Source organism: Meleagris gallopavo, chromosome 10, assembly GCF_000146605.3.
Source record: "Meleagris gallopavo isolate NT-WF06-2002-E0010 breed Aviagen turkey brand Nicholas breeding stock chromosome 10, Turkey_5.1, whole genome shotgun sequence".
In the NCBI taxonomy this organism is placed as follows: Eukaryota; Metazoa; Chordata; class Aves; order Galliformes; family Phasianidae; genus Meleagris; species Meleagris gallopavo.
In genome coordinates, this window is record NC_015020.2 from 5,288,429 (window position 1) to 5,308,472 (window position 20,044).

The 20,044-nt window shown below is 35.7% G+C and overlaps 1 protein-coding gene across 1 annotated transcript in view; it reads right to left on the bottom strand.

The window, feature by feature from the left end:
* Window positions 1–20,044, bottom strand: part of LOC104912366 — a 37,512-nt gene that overhangs the window by 16,745 nt on the left and 723 nt on the right. The window lies entirely within an intron of this gene.

Sequence of the window (20,044 nt, forward strand, 5' to 3'; positions counted from 1 at the left end):
GAGAAAGAGATGTTAGCATTTTACAAAATTCTAAGACCAGACTTGAATTCCAGTACCTATTCAATGAAGTTATGGTATCTTCCAACATAAATTTACATATTTTAAAGAGAAAAATGCTAAAAAAATAAAGTGGATGGTAATTATTTATTAAATAAAGTATGGAATTCTTGGAAAAAATATTTTCAAGATTCTAGCTAATTTAATGAGAAAAAATAACTGATTCTTTCAGGTATACCTGGTCGATTCCATCTGAATATTCTTATCTGATTGCCTTCATAACATGGAAAAATTCTAATTCTTTTTTAAAATCACAGATATACAATTTTACCTTCCCGTAAGCCTGTACGACTCTCATCTCTGCAGCATTTGAGAGATGCTACATTAAGAATCCTCTTCTTCATTTAGTCTAATATGACTTCAGGTCAACAATTAAATCTCTGAGTGGTATTTAGTTTGCTACTGCATTCAAAATCTAGTGGACCTGGGAAGAGACACTTTGGTGGTTTTTGCCTTGGGCAAACTTCTGCACTGAAACAAAAGTTGTTTTAAAAGCCTTTAAACATAGAGGATTTCATTAATAAGATAAATACTTTTTGTGTAATTTGAAAAAAAAACCAACAGTCCTGACATATCTATACTGCCAACAGTTCAAGATTTGGTCCCATATGTCCTTTCCAACTGATTCTTTATGAGTATTTTTCTCCTCTCTTTTCTCCTCCTGAACATTCCTGGTAAGTCGTAGCCTTTAGCCGCTGAGAATAAATCTGACCAGTTGGTGTGCCCTGTCTACCACATCCCCAGCAACACACCTTATCAATCAAGCGCTGATGTGTGGGCATCCTCCGGTCCCTCAGAGGTCAGCGTGGATGAGATGCAGCTCAGGAGCACGGGTGCTCAGCAAGATGAGAGAGAGGAGGTGACTGGCTTGGCCAATCCCTGGCAAGGCGGGGAGCCAATGTAGCCAATCGTGCCTCTGTCTGGAAATTAGGACACTGCAGGTGGGACTCTCCTGCCCAGATGGGGCAATGACAACACACCTCATGCATGAATCATGCCCCCTCTGACCTTTAACTATTAGGCATTAGGGACAGGTAAGGCTTCTGAAGACTGGCAACCTCAACTAATATGTTGATTAAAATCTGCAAAATTGTGCTATACAAAAGCCTTACTAATATTTCATGAGCAGTTTGAGTAAAATATTCTATGCTAGTCGTTTTGTTTGACCTCAGAGCATCTTGCTGCTAGCTTTTCACATTCTTACTCCTTTCTTTTCATTGCAAAAGACGTGGAAAAATTCAATTCATTGTAGCAATGCCAAGTGTTTTTCCATAGCAAATAGTAAATGAGGCTGTTTTATCGTGTCTCTTGAAAAAAGGATCTGAAGCTATTGTGTCTGACATGTACTGAAAACTAAACAGACTTCGTAAGTATTTTCATAATCTCTCAGCTGAAGATTAGAAAAAGTCCAGAATCAGAACAATGCATAACAGACACTTTCATTCAACCAGGGAATACCATGAAATCCATGAATCTAAAGCTGTACGCATGAAAATTCTTCAATTTCTTCATGTTTGTGCATTTAAAATATATTTATAATTCAAAATGCTGATGGCATTTGAAGGACATTATCTATTTTTAAAAATCAGCATATTTAACTATATTCTTTTGTTGTTAATCACCTTTAATTACTTTATTTATATTACTTCATTATGAAAGACACTACTTCCTATCTACTACTGTCTACTGAGGAAGAGATCACAATCTTCCACTCCTTACTGTACCACAAAACTTACCAATGTTATAACTGGTCATGAAAATGCATGCTACACACCACAAATACAATAGCATACTGCCAAAACAGTCAAACAAATGACACAACAAAGAAATGTCAGTTGATAGAAACTAGAGACAAATAAACCAAGAGCTGAGATCTTACAAATGTATATGTTCAAGACCTTTCTTGTATGAAACACTTGGGCCTCTACAAAGACTAAACGTAAGCAGAAATATTGCAGTGCCTTCACCACCAGCCAGATACTGATGGGTGACCAGAACCACCAGAACTATTTCTCCTTGTAGCTACGCACAAGACTGAGTATTCAGTGAACACTGGGTTTGGCAGGCAAATTTACAAATGCCAGGCAATGAATTGCTGCAATCTTGATAACATTATGAAAAGGCATAGCTAAGACAAGTAGTATGCTTATGTTGGCTATAGCACTAACAAAATACTGTACTGTGTAAGCTGGTAAAATCTCAGACCATTCGTTTACAATGTGATAGTTGTAAGCTTGGTCTTCCAGCCCCTGTACAACATTATTGCTTGTGATTTATTTAAAAACAAACAAACAAACAAACGAAAACAAACAGGATTTTCACTGCATCAAACATGGGACCTTCATTCAGTAATAACTTGCCTGTACTCCAAAACTGACACTGAAAAGAAAGTCTTTCTAAGATCTCCATACTTGAAAGGACAATTTTGAGTTCATAAATTATCTGCTGACTGAAGTAGTGGTGGCTTCCTTGCTCTGGTGAAACTGTGATTGCCAAGTGTGCTATGTACTGAAGCTACAGTGAAAGTGCAGATCAACTCTATGCTGTATGCATGTGGACTTCCCTGGTGTTTGGAATGCATATCTTTTCTTTAGAGTAATGACATTAGACTTGTGGCACCAAGGGTGTGTCAATTCATTTTTCAAACTAGTTTATCAACAGGGAAGAGGGGTCAAAGTCCAGCAAGCTGGGAGGAAGAATCCTTGCCAGACAATGGGTGAAAATTTTAAACGATACATGATGCACAAAAGGGAAATCATCTACTCACTCAGGCAAGTATTATCTCCCTGATATACGCAAACAGCAGCAATGTCTGTTAATTACAGCGTGCTCTTGGTTCTTTCAAACCCACCTCTATGAGAACGTGTCAGCTGAGCGCTGGCTTGGGGAAAAACTGCTTTAATTGTTCAGCGTTAAGTATTTGAATATTGAAAGGCAGAGCTCCTGCACTGTGAGTTTGTGCTCTCAGCTCTGCTCAGGGGTAAAAGCCACAGGGTGATGAGGTGCTTGAGGTCAAACTGTTCCCAAAAGCTGTAAACTGTTTCTCCCAAAAGCTGTAAACACCAAATCAGACTAAGCAGCCTGTTTCCTTTTCTTCACTGACATTAGGACATCCAACTGTCCCCTTATTGATGAAATGAAGATAATCTCCAGCATGCTCTGCAGTGTGTGCACTAAAGATTAATTCTGAGCCGGCAAAATATATTGCAGCTGAAAATGCTAGAAAGAGTAACAAAGTTTTATCTACAGTCAGCATAGGTATATAAATAACAAGGTAAAAAAACCTAAGAGTTATTTTCATCAGGGTCTGGTGTCCTTATTGAATTGCTTTGGTATTTCCAGTATGCAGTATTGATAAATCACTGCATCTTAGACTTTGCAGCAGAACTGAGAATCTGTTTGCTTATATACCTCAGATGTGCTAGCAGATGAAGCATGACAACAAGTAAGTACTCCAAAATTTTTCAAGAGGAAATGCCTATAAGAAGTGCAAACTCCAGACTGTGATTTGTAAGATTACAAGTATACACTGCGCCAAGAATAAGGCTCTATCAACATTTAAGTCAAGCAACATATAAATCACTTACATCATGTTGCTAAAGGTCAGGTCTGTGGATATGAAGATGTGAGATTATAACAAGTCATCTTTCATGGAGAACTCTGAACTGACTTTACAAAACAATAAAATAAGCAGGAAGGGAGAGAAACCCCCACACACTGTTCTTCATAATTCTGACAAAGAAAAAAAATACTATTGGACATACTTTTCTCCTCTGAGTTGCCAGATGCCCTTCAAAGATCTTCCAGAACTTTTCTTTGTTCTCTTTTCGCTCAAAAAGGGAAGGTCAAGAAAAAAATCCTATAAACGTTAAAAATAAAATTTGCTTTCCTAATGCTTACTTCAAAAATGAAAATGAAATTTCTGCAATTTAAATGAAAATATCATACATGTCCAACCAAAATGAAAATGGTTTGTACAATATTTATGCTGTTGAGACAAAATTACCTGAGCTGCAATCCTCCAACATGGTTTCAGTAACTGGAAAATACTCACTGAAGTTTAAAAATGCCTTTTTGTGATCTAAATTTACTGTTGAGCCTTCCTACTAAGCTACGTGAATTATATCATAATGAATATGAAGACATTTATTTACATTTTATTTACAGTATTTTTCTTCCTTGCCACTCTTCAGAGCCTGTTTCCAAGGCCTCTAAATATTCCATATTTTTTTGTTTAAAGGTAAACATTATACTTTCTATATTGCAGTTATTCCCCACATCAACACAATACAGAATTCCATACTTCTCCGAAGGAAATACATTAAATGTACTCTTGATAAATTTGTAACCAATAATTTAGCAAAACAGTAATTCACACTTTTCAGAAATAAATACTAAAACTGCTGTTTCTCACATTTAAAATTCCTTGTTTACTTTAATGTATTATCTTTTCTCATGTTAGCACTTTTCTAGTCTGACTTAACCAACATTAATATAAGTCTGGTACTCTATAAGTAACAATAATGGCCTACACCCTGAAATTCTTGGTTAGATGATGTCACTGGCAGAATTAGTGACTAAAAAGAAAAGTTTCACTTGACTACAAAAGAATAGAAATGGAGTGATCAAACAAACCATTCTACTGATTTTTTTATTTTTTGACACAGCAGAATAAGGGTGAAAAAGACTGGGTTACTGATGGCACATGCTTATGTGTTTCTCAGGGGAAACACCTGATGTGAACAGCATATACAACAGCAATGACATAAGAACATTGCATTATCTTATCTTGTGTTGTGCAAAGCTACCAAATGGTATTGTCCCTATGTACTTTCAAGGTGAGTCTTTGGGTGTAGCTGCAAGCTTATGCAATACTTCATACAAATGACAGTAAGTAGTACCATTTGTGATTTACCAGACTCTATATTCAGACCGAAGAAAAGAATTTAATGGGAGACATCTGCAGTTAATGCACTGTACATATATATATAGCATATATGCATATGTTGCCCTTTCATGAGTGAGCAGCTAGGATTTGGTGATGACCAGCTTTAGAGAGCTTTGTAATCCAACAGTATTGCATCAAAAATACCATAGCTACATGGTGCAAAACACAGGTTGGTATAAACTTATTTTGATAACGCACATTCATCAGCAAGTTTTGACTGCTTTGACTAATTGAGTTTTGGGTTACTTGACAAAAAAGGAATTGTATATCCAAAATTTATAACCATGACAGTTGTACAACTACGTGACCAGACACAGCACTGATTTGGTATTAATAATCATGTAACTCCCTCTTAGCCCAAGAGGGAGACTGTCACAATAGCGGATGTCCTTTTGGTTTTCCAAATTGACGTAGATCCCTAGGATTTACTTCTACAACACTGTAACCCACTAGGAGGTTTATTATTTATCTTTATGCCAAAACAATACAGGATGCCTTTTTGTAAGAGAACATGATTTTAGCTCCAGAGGCCTAAGGTCCACCACTTACAGAAGCCAAAAAGCAGACATCAAAGAAACATGCATACTTTCCTGTAGGCAGAGAAGCTAATTTCACCTAATAACAAGTGCAAAATTACTTGAACATGAATGCATAAAGGAAGCAGAGGCAAGAGGGAAGATATGATGGACTTACATGGTTTCTGAAAATATCAACTTTCCAAGCAAAAGCCAGTTAACAACATATATCTTCAGGATTTGATTAATAAATTATCTGATTTTGTACAAGTTTCCAGTAACAAATATTAACACTTACATTGTATCCTTTCTATTCACCTTTGAGCACACCTTTCAAACAGTAATGAGGTAATTTTCAGAGCTCCTTCTGAGGCAAGGAAGTAATATTATCACTATCTAACTTTACAGATGAGGAAATCAGGACACAGAGGGATTAAGTGACTTGGTCAAGGTCATACAGAAAGTCTGCTGCCATACATGGTATGCGTCAGTCTTTGTCAGCACTCAGTGACACTCCCTGAGCAGTTCACTCAACTCCTTTCCCCTCACAAAGGGAGCACCTGTAAGATTTCATAAGTATCATCTTCTACCCCAATCTTGACTAAAAGAAACATAGCCAGTCTTTGTGAGAATCAGGATGAGCAAGATCTCAGTTAATAGCTTTTCTGTTATTTCATTCAGGAATCTCGATCATCTCCTGGATCATACCTTGCTTTCATCTCTGCCAAGAATTTCTCCTAATGGACTCTAATTTAAAACTTTGTAGCTAGGCAGGATAATGTTGCACAAATAGACTATACAATAAATACATAAGGTAATTATTTTATATATGAATATGTACAAATTTCTCTCAGAACATATTTGAAATTTGAAAAAAAAAACCTCCCAGTTTCTAAAGAAGAAAAAACAATTTTCCTTCTCTGTGTAATATACATCAGACAGATAGAAGGTTTGAGAGCTCTCTTCATACTCTGTACACAGATAAATGTATTTATACACATACAGAGAGAAATCACAAATAGCATAATACCTCCTGCATAGGTGGTTACACTACAGAGCTAAATCTGTAAGCACATTATCCTCATAGCCAATAAGAGCAAGGGTAATATCAAAAAATTAAAACCCATATGCTGAAGATTTTCATTTTTACAGCAATTTTCAAGCTAAATGCTGACTTTTTTTTAAGAACAACATGACAGACAATAAATAGAATGACCAATTCCGTGAAAAAGAAGAGGTCAGTAACAGATAGTCAATGTGGATTTTGGAAGAACGTGATTAACCTATAAGCAGAAATTAATTGTGCTGCACAGAGAAACATCACTCTTTTATCAGTGCTAAGCTGTAAATTGAGAAACTGAACATAGCCTGTGAGTCAGCAATTAAATGTTGGCCTCATCGTGTATAGCAAAGGAATTTCTGGATGGGCAAAGACGTGATCTCTGCTTTTTTCCCTACACTGTAGTTGAGAAAACAACGTCAAGTCCTGTGGGCCCATACAATGAAGACTGCATTTTCCTCACCTGAAACAAAAATGCTGAAATACAGCCACAGCCAAATTGAGGAGTCCAAGAATGAACTGGCATGCTCAAGAATCAAGACCAGATTAATAGCTGTTTCTCCAGTGCTAGTCACACTCAATTTCTGGGGGCTGGTGTTACACCAAACTGTTGAAAACGCCCTTTCCCTTCCTCACTTTCTTCAAATTCAGGTTCAGATTACTGCAATCTTTACAATCTGTCATTACTTAACATCATTCCTATGCTTCTATAGCTCCATTCCTCCATTATATTAGAAGAGAAGTAGAGCTGCTGCTGTTTTCTTATGTCACTGACTCAGTAGTCCAACTTCTCAGTTCGTGCATTAGCAGTGCTGCTACAAAATCAGGAGAGCCTTTTCTGGGAGGGCAGAAGAGTCATTTTGTGAACGAAACAGTAGGCATAAGAGCTGGGGGAGCTGCCATCTATTGCTCTGTCACCAATTTCCTGTGTGACTCTAGCAAGTCATTAATCTCTATATGCCTCACCTAGAAAATGGGATAATATCCACCTATTTCACTGAGAGGCTTAATGGTTGTGAAATGTGCTGAGCTCCTTGGACAGAAGGAAGCTGCTGTTGGAATAAACAGTAATAGCATGATTATGGTTGGTGGGAAGGTGGTACGAGAGTCACTTCGTAACATCAATATCGTAATTATGTATTACACATACAAGACTGGCTAATCCAGTGAATCAGTTACCCAGAAATTTGTGGTTTACTTCAGTTGAGGCATCTATGCACACTATGGAATCCAAAGGTGAAAAGTTAACACCTTCTAAGCCTGTGAAAAGAGGTACCTTCTTCAGAGAACGACACATTCTTTTCTCTACTCTTGGAATCTAACTGAAAGCATCAGCCTACAAAAGGCTTAGAAACATGTCTAAGGGCTTTGAAACTTGCTCCAGACAAATATGCGTCATTATATGGCAAAACAGTCGTAGACAATAGAGCAGATATTAGTTCCTTGCTGATATTTTCCTTTTATATTTTAGAAAACATTGTGCTTTGAACTTCTCAATCTGCCTTTCCCATACTCTTAAGTGAGAACACAGCTATGGATTCTGCAAACCTGTGTGGAAAACTGTCTAATCCATGAAGTCAGTGAGAAATGTAGATGCTCAGCATCTCAACAAAAGTAACACAACAGTTTTTGGAACTTTTCTGTGGATGTGGGTACCTCATGTTAGACATGCATACTGGGCAGTTCAAACTTCTCAAAGGCTCTCCTTTTCAATGACTCACCTTCATTCTCCTTCTTATTAATATTTCAAGTCTTACTGTTATTCTTTTGTTCATTTATTTTTAAAGGTTTTAGGTTTACTTTCCTTTAATTCAGAAAAGAACATGACATCAATAACTTTCACGCACCCTTTGGCCAGCATCACACAAACAATATCATGATTATCTCCTACTAATTCAAATAACTAATTCTGACAAAATAACTGACAAATTATTTAGGGGCAACAATTTGAAAATTTTGCTTCTGTTTCCATAGCAATCCTCAGTTTGTTAGTGATGAGGAGCTCATCAGCTAAATCTCATCAGCTAAATCATCTCTTTTGCTATAATGCTGATAGAACATCAGCGAAAGTGTAGTTATCCTCTTCAACTTAAAAGGTAAATATGTTTATACACACAGTTTGTAAATAAGTATTTCCTCACTACCGATACCTTAAAAAAACCAATATCCACAACCAACACCCACCATACCTTGTCTACAGGAAATAGCAGGCAAATTTTTTTTTTCAACTTGAAAAAAGATCTCCATTCACTTTCACCTAACATGTGTTTCTGAATAATAAGCAATTAGAACTGTATTATGTAGCAGAGAAAACAGTATACAAAGGACATGATTTTCTAGAAAATACATTCCTAAAGGTTCTCATGGTTCTCACAGGATTAAATTGCAGAAAAAAAATCTTGTAATGTTAAGTGGCACTAGAAACCCCCCTATCAAAGCAATAAAGCTCATAGTGCCTTAGCACTTCAATTGAATTTCCTCTAGGAAACATCCCTACACAGGATATTAATATTTAGCTTAAAAAAATCCTGGAAGTTCAAATATTCTGTCAAACATAGGACAATTATGTATCTAACTGACTTTAAAAATTACACCATTCTGCAACCTCCACAGCAGCACAGCTGAAAAAGTCACATTTTGGTTACATTTTTTAATGATCAGGAGATCCCACATCATGCCAGTGTGTATTAAACTGCTGTATGATTGCAAAGTGATCGATTCTGAGTGGAGCTAAAAGATGCCATTTAAATGGATTTGTAAGTAGCAGCACTTTTGAATTCTATCAACAAATGACTTGATTCATGTCAACCCAACAAGAACAGGAGACCTGTTATAATTTGGAAGTGGTCAGCAGCCCAACAGGTTAGAATATTCATTCTACTACCAGCACCTTGGGAAACACACATGAAATAGTCAAGCCCCCCAAAAAGAAGGAGTTACCATTTACTATACAGTTTTCAGTTTTCAATAACTCAGCCACAAATGAGCACTGAAATAGGAATTTGTACCACAGGACCACTATGGTTGTTACTGCTTGGTAGTATCTGAATAAAGCAAATTCTATTAGTAGCAACATTTAGCATTGTAAGCAGAAGACAATTACAAATGATTAAGTCAAATTAGATGTAGAAATACCTGAAGGGACTCTTCTGGAACTGTGGCTGTTTTCTGCTTTTTTTTTCTTCTGTGCTCTGAAAAGACTTTGTGACAAGAATCTGTTTAGTATACATGCTTTTTGAAATGCTTAGTTATGTTTCATGACAAACCATAGCAGATATGCCACAGGAGAGAGCAGTAAACCCATGAAAAGCCCTCACACTAGTTGTAGTTCAGGAGTAACCTGCTTTGCAAATTGTCATAAAATAGGAACACTGAGACACGGCCTATCCAATATCTGAAATCAACCGTCCACTAAAGCTACGGATTGTCTTCTATGAATTTAGAACCTGCAGCTCTAAAATGAAATCATGTCATACAAGTTCCAAGTATTCGCTTCCAGCACAAGGAATGCACCAACAATAATGTATAAACAGACATCACTAACAGATTTCTACAAGCCTACAGCTGCTTACTACAATAACAGACATTTTCAACTGAGGATGAGCCCTACTTTTGACTCAGTAGGCAGTACCTGTCATCAGGGCCTACCAATCAGCACAAAAAAATGTGAGCTTGGCATGACTGAGGTTGCATTTCCACAGCTGGGAGTGGAAAAACCAGAATGGGCAAGGTGGAGACTATTAAATTCTGGCCTATTTCTTCTACTGAAATTCTCAAAGAAGGATTTTACAGGGATGAGGTAGCAGACAATTAGCGTGTAAAAATAGTAAAAATACATCACTCTTCTCAAAAAAATGTTAGGAAGGGGAATGAGTATGACGAGTTTCATGAATTCGGATTTCATAAAACTTGGGAAAAAGTGAAGAAGCATCTAAGAAACTAAAGAAAAAGTTGATTTTGCCCTAAATCTTGCTCTTGACATTCATATTCAGCTATACAAGTGGAGGAAAGGACACAATATTGTATATGCTGCCCAGCTCATTCTCACACTCTCCAGTTGATTCTCTTTCCATCTAATTGGAATTCTAAGAACTCAGTAAGAGTATACCATACCTTGTCACTGCAGAAAATATTATGCCAGCACTGTAGAACTCTTATAATGCCTAAAACTCTATGCCTTGCTCAGATGTATAAAATGACTTAAGTATGAAAAGTAAAAGACAAAAATGGGAGCTGGAGAAGCAAGTAATCTGTAAGTCCTCCACTGGACTGAGCCCCAGGAATAAGAACTGTAAACAGTGAGGAATTTCCAGTTTAGTATTTTTAAAGCTTCAAGCCTGTGTGACTAAAACAGCACAAGATTGAGAATTCTATGCCAATCATACGTAACAATATGATCATTGATCTAACTACTGTTTGAATGAAGCCTACTCCTTTTGTCCTGGAATCACATGAAGTGTTTAGTAGGTAACCATAAGAAATTAAGATATCGCAGCACAAATATTAAATTTCATTGTAAATCATATTTGTGATGTAAGATGATAAAAATTTTAAAGTAGGAAATTAATAGTCTTTACAATTCACATATATAATAAATCTGAAAAGGTGATGTTTGTGTGGTTAGCTGGAAGCTATTTAAAGTTTTGTATGTTTATAATTTATATTTTGAAAGTGTTCAAATGACTTTTATTTGCAAAGGGCTGCTTTATTGGAAGGGTGCAACCCAGAATCCAATGGCTGACCCTGATCTGTGTGGTGATGACTTGGAGCCCGAGGGAACTGGGATGTTCCTTAAATTATTATGATGCTGGCTGAGACATCACAAGATTTTATGACCTCTTAGTTAATGGTAAACTTTATCCTTATTCCCTCAGTACAGAAACATAGCATTAATATATACACTTTCCCCAGTACACTGTAGCAGATTTATGCAAATAATCTGGAATGAAAAAAAAAAAACAACCAGCCAGAAAATTCAAATTAATTTGGTGGCTTTTGCAAAATAAATATATTTTAACAGAAGTATTTTAAGAAACACAGTAATGTCAGTTCTCATAATTCAATAGTGAATCTCTTTAGGCTGAGAAGTGATTGTATAAGAATATCAACTTTCTTCTTTTCTTTCTAGTTATATAAAAAGAAATAGAAAATTTTATCTGTATTTTAAAGACTGAGGACAGAAACTACCATTTTTAAGCCTCATATATTTTGAAGGCTAAATTTGCAACCCTCAACATCACCTCATTGCTTTTGCTTTGCTAGCAAAAGAGTAGACTCTCCTGCTCCAAAACTCCCTCACAATATATAGGAGACTGGGCAAAAACGTAATTGTGGAAACGACAACCTGAACAACTTCTAAGTGGCTGAGAGAAGTCTTTCAAACAACTATGTAGTAATTTCTATAATTGTTACTATATTTAAGAAATGCAAACAACGGTAAATTAGAGAAATGTTTCTGTGTGCCGCTAGAACAGAAAGTATATGTTCAAATCATTCCCCAGCACAAACACCTAGGTAGATTCTTATTTTAATCAGTCCTTTTAATTCTTTCTGAAATGTGAGCAATATCAGACAGATTCTGTACGCATGATGCAGTATAGCTGAGTTAGACATTTTTCACCATGGTACAAAGTCTGGGATACAGAGCTGCTGTGAATTATTATTGCAACATGGGAGCAGGTTTAACCCTTCCACTCCTGAAGAAATAATGGTCCAGTACAATCCTGATTTTCTGCCAAAGCAAACACGAATGGTGGAAAACATTTTAGTGTCTAAAATCAGAAAAAGGACAAAAAGATGAGAGGCAGGTAAAAATAACATCTATTAGGACTCAGTCTTCAGTATTTAAAAACTACAGCAACCTAGAAACTAAAGAAAAGAAAGCACAATCCTAGTGGCATTCTGATTACAAAATGTCACAGCGCATTTATTTTGACTCTACACATAGATGGAAGGGGGAGGGATTCAGGAGGGAGGGATTTGTGAGAGGGAGTGCTTTGTGTTGAAAACAGGATATGGTGAAACAGCTTCATTAGGCTTACCCTATAATTAATTTTAGGAGCACATTTGGCAGCACCCTAAGGACATTGATATCTACTCTTTCCTGGCTTTGTGTTCCAGAAGCTCACACTGAACTATTATAGTTCTAGACCACAAACTTTTCTAAGCTCTTCAAGGGTCAGCAAAGCAAGTTTTTGCTGCATTGCAGAGTTCTAGACCAAAGTATTCATCTTCAATTGGACTACTGGGGTCTTTATAACACACCTTGGTAATCTGAATTACTTCCTAACTAATGATCTATCACCTATTAATATTATTTTGGAGTTTAGGATAGAAAAAAATGAAGCCTGAACAATTGGTTCGCCTTACATATGGAAAACCAGTGAAACCTACAAATTTATAGTATTAATGAAGAATAAAAATTAAAAGCATGACATATACTCCAAGATGGTCTAATGTACTTGCAGTTAGTAAGACTGGAAATCACTAATAACCTATAGAGAAGTTCGGTAAAAAGCAACACTGGTATTAGAACAAAGATTAGAAGCAAATTTAAAGGAACAGAATCTTCAGATACCTCTTATTTTTCCCCATTAAGAGAGTTACTAAGAAATAATACAAGGTTAAACAATGTGAGAGAAAGTGTATTATTAACTGATGGTGTCCTTTCTCTGGTACTCAAAACCAGGTTCCAAAAATGAAGCTTAGGAACAAATGCCATGCCACTACTAGTATCAAAACAGTACTGATACTTCCAACTTATAAGCATATCAAAGTGGGACGTAGTATTATGATAATAGGAGGGTGTCTGCTTCAATTTGTCTGTCAGTCTACATGAAGGACCCTTCTGTGCTCAGAATTAATGGAACAAGAGAGGTGTGGATAAACGTTCACATGCAAAGACTATTTACTGATGTGGCCTGGGAAACAAGAAGTTAGGTGTGACAGGCTTGAGCAATGCCTGTTACCATTTCTGCAGACAGCTTGCTGCACTGAAATCAGTCCTGTGATGCATATTTCCAAGGGCTTGATTGGGTGGAGTTGCACTGTAACTCATTTTCAACTTTGTACCCAAAGTATTTTAACAGTTCCAAAAGCAGTTTTATCCAAAGCATCTGACAGTTATATGACAGGAAATTTATTTAAAAAAAAAATGATGAGGAAGAACACAAATGACACAGGAAGAGTCAAGCTACACTGCAAATGCTATGCTTATTCTCTATTGATCATGCATGAGAAGCATGCTGCATAGCAATGCCTGAACATGATTACATTGGTAGCTGTCAATAACAATCTGCATTTGTTTCTTCTGAAGCAGCAGAAGAAAAAACCGGCTGGCTCAACCAACTTAGTTATATAGTTGAAGATTTCTGAAAGACTTGGAACTAGAACTGTTTCTTGAGCATAAGCTACTTCAAACTTTCACATTTAGACATGAGTGCATCTCAGAAAGCTAAGACTTGTTACTGCTGACAGTCAGTACTTTCCTCACACCCTTAACCTGTGATAGATCTAGTCTGTGCAAGGGAGCATTGCTGCACAAGCAATCATATATCCCTGACACTAACAACAATTTTATATACTTTTAAAACGAATGTACAAAATCAACAGTAAGGAACTACAATTTCTATCTGAATCTTCACTAAGCTTTTCTAAGTCATACATAATTAAAATTTGTAGAACTTTTAAATTTATCTACAGTGACTATTATTATATTACGCCTGCATTTTCTAACATTTCTGAGATTACATAATCTGACTTTATTTCACGATTTTAAAATATTAGAATCTGTATCACAGATCTTACCACAGAGATGCAGCAATTAGAACCGTAGAAGAAAGAATAACAAAAGAAAACATGTCTCACTCTACTAACAATGCATTTTCAGGAAAAAAAACAAAACCAAAACCAAAAACAAAACAAAAAAACAAACAAAACAAAAAAACCAAAAACAAACAAACAAACCCAAAACCATTGACAACAAAGTAGTCAAAGAAAGATAGCACCCAGAAAAGACATAGTCGTGTTTGGAAACACTGCCACCATAAGTCTGGTTATTTTTGAGAAATAAATTACATATCCCAGCTTCACTGTCTTCAAAAAAGGGATCTCTATTCACATTTTGCATAAATGTACATGACATCAGATTTTTTCAAAGTCTGGAAGTTGTTTCATTAATTGGTTTAAAGCTCACTTGGGTGACTTCTTGAAGTGAAAAATTTCTGTTTCATATTTCTTTGAAGAAGGCTATTTATAAACTATAGCGAGGGGGTACCATGGAGATGTTGCACGTATCTATTGGGCTGCATTTCCACTAGAATGATTATTTTAAAGAATTTTAAATTTCATGGGATAATGAATTAACATTTTCAACATTAACATTTCATTTAGACTCTTTAAGTCAGTAACAATAAGAAGAAATCTTTTAAATAAATAAAAATGACGTGCTATTGTGACTGCTTACATTGAGGACAAGAACACCTGGGGGCTTTCACATATTATCTTAATGCAAATACATTAGTGTTCAGATTTGGACTTCCAAGGCATAAGACAACCCAAAAAATAATCTGTTTAGCTAGCGACTTTCTCAGTAGAATCAGCTGATCTTTGTTGTTTAATATTTAAGGGTCTCCTCCTGATATGCCAAAACTGGGATGAGTCTCAATCAATCAGTCTAGAGAGATCCACATATATTTTTTGACTGTTTACCAAGATCTTCCATTCAGTCCACGTAACAGTGAGAAGTCACTACAAGATGTGCTCTCATGATGCTGTATCATTAGGATTGCATGGAGTTTTCACTTTCAAGGGCAAAAGCAGGTGAAGTTCCACCCCTTCATTAGGAGAATTCCAACACAACAATTTCTATTCAGAATTCTTAGCCTGTTTTTTTCTCAATGAATTTGAAATCTCCCTACCAAAAGGAAAAAAGTAACCTACTTACTACAGTCAGTTTCCCAAGATTGGAACAGTCTATTTTGTTTTAAAATACTAAGCAAAGCTGGAATCATATCTGAAATTAAAAAAAAAAGAAACATGCATGACAACTTAAGTCAAGCACAGATTCATTTTGCTTAGAAATTCCTGTAGGGCATTCTATCCTGGAATATGACGAAATCTCTTTACTTATTTACTTTATTAATGTAAAAATATATAGTATTTATTATTAATAATAATTAATAATACTATTTTTATTATTATAGTAAATATAAAAATACTTATATTTCCTTTTTTTTTTTTTAATTCCTATAGTAATAGATAGAAGTGTAGCAACAGACGGAAGTATTACAGAATCATACAATAATTCAGATGGCAAAAGATTGCAGGAAATTTGTAATCCAACGCCACATGCATCTGTTGGATTACGGATGTTAGGTCAAATCTCACATAACCTTGCTAGGGTCATATCTAGTTGGGTGTCAAAAACCTCCAAGGATAGAGATTGTGCAATCTCTTTGAGAAAACTTTCAGTACCTGCATACATCTCTATTTTAGGAGAATTCAGCTTATTTTCTGGAAGATCGATCTATCTATCTATCTATACTTATAGATAGATAGATATAAATAAAACTTTTTTCTTGAAATTGGCCTCAGAATTTAGACTCAGAAAAGCTCATGAAACATGAACTTGATCGTGATGTTTTGAAGACATCTTCAAAGTTTGAAAATGAGTAATTACACTGCATGGAAATGAATAATTACATTGCATTACTAACTAAAGGCTAAAACATCACAAATTAATCGAATTGGAATTAAATGCTAGCATAAATATAGGCTTCACCTATTAGGCATGCAGAGTTGATTTACACTTTTCTCTATACTTTGCTGGTACATGACATTTTGTTTTGATGGAAATGTTTTATCACTCTTGCAGTGTTAGAAAAAGATAGCAGCTGGGTTCATGCATTTCATACAAAGATCTTAACAATAAGGTAGTTCCTAAACCTTACTTTCAAGTGCTATATTTTTGCTTTGAGTTTTGGATCCAGTGTTATTCTGGGTTTTAAAATAACATTCAAGTCTAATTGCATATCTAATGCCTACAGCATTTAACTTTTACCACATAAGCTAGCCTTGCCTTTTTCTCAAACAACATGCTTAACTTGACAGCATTATTTTATCTCTGTATGCTTGAGGCACTAAAGGTTAAGATTTTATAGGATTAGGGAAAAACTGCTGGTAGAGAGAGGAGGCAACAACATTCCTTGCTTCATTTAGTACAGTTACACTTTCAGACACACGTGTACTTACCAATCTGCAACTGTTTGATTGGGATATAGTCTGTTAATACCTACCAATATTACCCCAAGCATGCCCATCACTTCATTGTCATAACAAAAGCATCTAGCTTCTGTTAGTCATTCTCACTGAACAGCAATCAATACACAATCATATAACCTGTTTTGGAGTACAGAGCCTGTTTACAGGAAAGCATGACTCATATGGAAACTTCCTGTGAAACTGAGGAAGCGTGTGAGGAAGGTACTATAAGATAGTCCATTTGCAAGTGTGGGGAAATGTACATGCTCTGTACATCAGATAAATACAGCTGCCCTTAAGATTTATAACTTTTCAGAAATAGACAAGTAAAGCATTTCACACTAGTAGCACTTGCTCTCATATATCCTTCATAAAAATTGTTTGAATATTTTACTTTATTACAAACATCTAACAAGTTAACCAAGGTAAAAATTGTGGTTTAGTGTTGTTGGCTTATTTTCTGTTTGTTTTTAAGTGGTCACTCTTCTTTCATCCAATTGTCCCCTTGTTTCTTGCTATCACTTATTATGCCTAAACATATGATTATCACCTTCTGGAGGCAGACACGAGGTATTTTGTCTTTGAAACACAATGAATCCTAATTAGGTATAATCAATAGTAATTACAGTTATGAAATGGAAAACAAGATGAGGAAAAGGAAACAGCCGACATCATAACAATTACTTTGTTTTATGACTGGTAGGGAAAAGTGTGAGAAGCTGGCCACTCAAGGAAGCAAGTACCTATTTATTTGGCTTTTCAGTGGAGTACAAAAAGCAAAGCTCAAGTGTATTAAGTGTCACTAAACATGATTTATAACTTGAGTGTTTACAAGCTCTGAAGTGAAGCTATGCTTTCTCTTTACCCAAGGTACAAGCAACTCCCTGAGTTTGCTGCTGTAATCTCTTTGGAATGCAGCAAATATCACTTACGTGTCAAATTGGAGTGTTGCATTCCTCTGCTAATAATCCTTTCCTCTATTTAGCCAGAGGACAGGGAGGAGAAGTACGTGACTTCAATGGAAAGAACAGTCAGAGCCACAGAGCGTTCCAGTGGAAGAGTGAAGAAGCACCAGGTGTTAACCTCTCTGAGTATGACTTAAAAGCTCTCCACGTAGAGTGTAAAAGCTTTCTACACCCATGAGATGCAAGACAAATTGCTGAAAAATTGAATGAATCTCCATTACATGCTTTACATTTATACAAAGCACAAAATTTGGCATTCCCAGAAACATTGCACAATGCTGTATTGCTAACACAAATCAGTTTGTTTTTTTTTGTTTTCTGACAGGCTCACATTTAAATGCTACACACCCGAAAGATAATTACATGCTACAGCTATTTTTTGCTTTTCAGACCATGGAGAAGTCATGCTACGTCTGTATAATGGTATCAGCACACACATGGGTATGCATTTATGCATACATATAAATACATGCATATATTTGCTAGTATGTATCATCACGATACTAGCATTTCAGAAAATCAAGTTCAATAAATAAAAACATGCTTTATTTACATAGCAGTTGAGGATAAAAGAGTTTCAGTATAGATCAATAGTTTAAAGGAAAATAAAGTAATGTTGTACAGGTATAAGTTTAAGTTATTTTAAGATTCTTAAGTTATTTTAAGAATACACAACTGCATTGTTCTGAACACGATGGGAGAGCTGGGCAAGCTTAACATTTGATCTTCCTAGTCCAGTTAAAACAAGACAAAACATGGAAATCTCATCTTTTTGGTTGCTGCTCAGCAGCCTTATGCAATCTTCAAGCAAAAGTGCTTATAGTTCTCTAATTTGATGACTATATTTAAATCACTATTAAAAAAAACCAACCCTGTCAAAGCTGTTTTCTCCGTTGTCTTTACTGCTGTTGGCTCATATTCTGCTCTTATGCTAACAAAGAAGTACTCGTGTTAATTTAAAAAAGCATGTTTAGATTAAGCTTTCTCTATTGCGCAAATTCCCGCTCTTGCTGCAACTTGTAGAGTTATATAAATGCTAAACACAGCATTGTGAAGACCCAGAAATACCAGACTCAGTTCTGAATAGGTATAAGAGATGCTGCAGAACATGGTGTCAAGGAAGACAAGATGATCTTAAAGACCCATTCCAATCCAAACCATTCTATGATTCTATGAATACTGAGAAGCTAATTTTTCCACGGAGAATCTGCTGAGCATGGAGCCTGATGGTACAGGGTTTCTCACAGTTACGTTAGATCTGTGGTAGTTTATTAAAAAAAAATAAAAAAAAAAAATCAGGGTAATAAGTTAATGTGGGGAAAGTTTGGCCAATCCAAGTTTTAGATCCTCTTCCAGAACTTTTTTGTGATTTTGCTCTGCAATAATAATCTACTGTCCAGCCTTCTCCCAGCCATCAGATCACTGCAATCAGGTAAAGGTTTAGCTTGAAAGGACTTGGAAGTCAACTTTCTTGAGTTCTCCTGGTCTGATGTTCCATCTATTAAACAGACTCCTCAGAGAATGAATTTTTTTTTTTTTTGTCAATAAGTTTGAATGTGCCACATTATGTTGAGTGCAAGGTATAATTGCACAGTCATCCTTATGAAGAAGTATTCATCTAAGCTAATAATTTAATGACTTTCATGCTTAGTATGAGTTTGTTGAACAAAAGGATAGCATCCTTTTAGGAATTGTAACGACAAGAAAGAGTAAAATAAATATATTTCATATGTCTTTTAAGTAGGTTTAAGAAGTGAAAATATTTGAGAGAGTCAGTTAATGGTCAGATGTCTAAGGACCATCAATCAGTGATTTACCAACCTACAGCGATTCAAAGATTGAGAATTTCTGCAAAAACTCTATTTGCTATAGCTCCATATTCCTCCCTCTGTTTGTATAACCTATGCATAAATATGCCTACTTTAAAGGGTTAAACCATGTCCAGATCCACATTGTGTGATATTAAATATATACTTGAAACCAGGTCACTGCCTATAGCTTTCAACAATAATTCAAACTAAGTGCGAATAAAAGGATAAAAGAAATGAATAATGGGATCTGAAAAGGTAAAAAGGAAAACATTTAATAAACGTGTCTTAACTAAGAAAGAAACAATGGAGTAGTCTTGCAGTTAGGTAATCCACAGGAGCTGTGGAGCCAGACACTCAACTTCACATCTGCTGTCACAAAATTCAGGCTTCAGCTTTAATTTATGATTTTTTTTTTTTTTTTAACATTT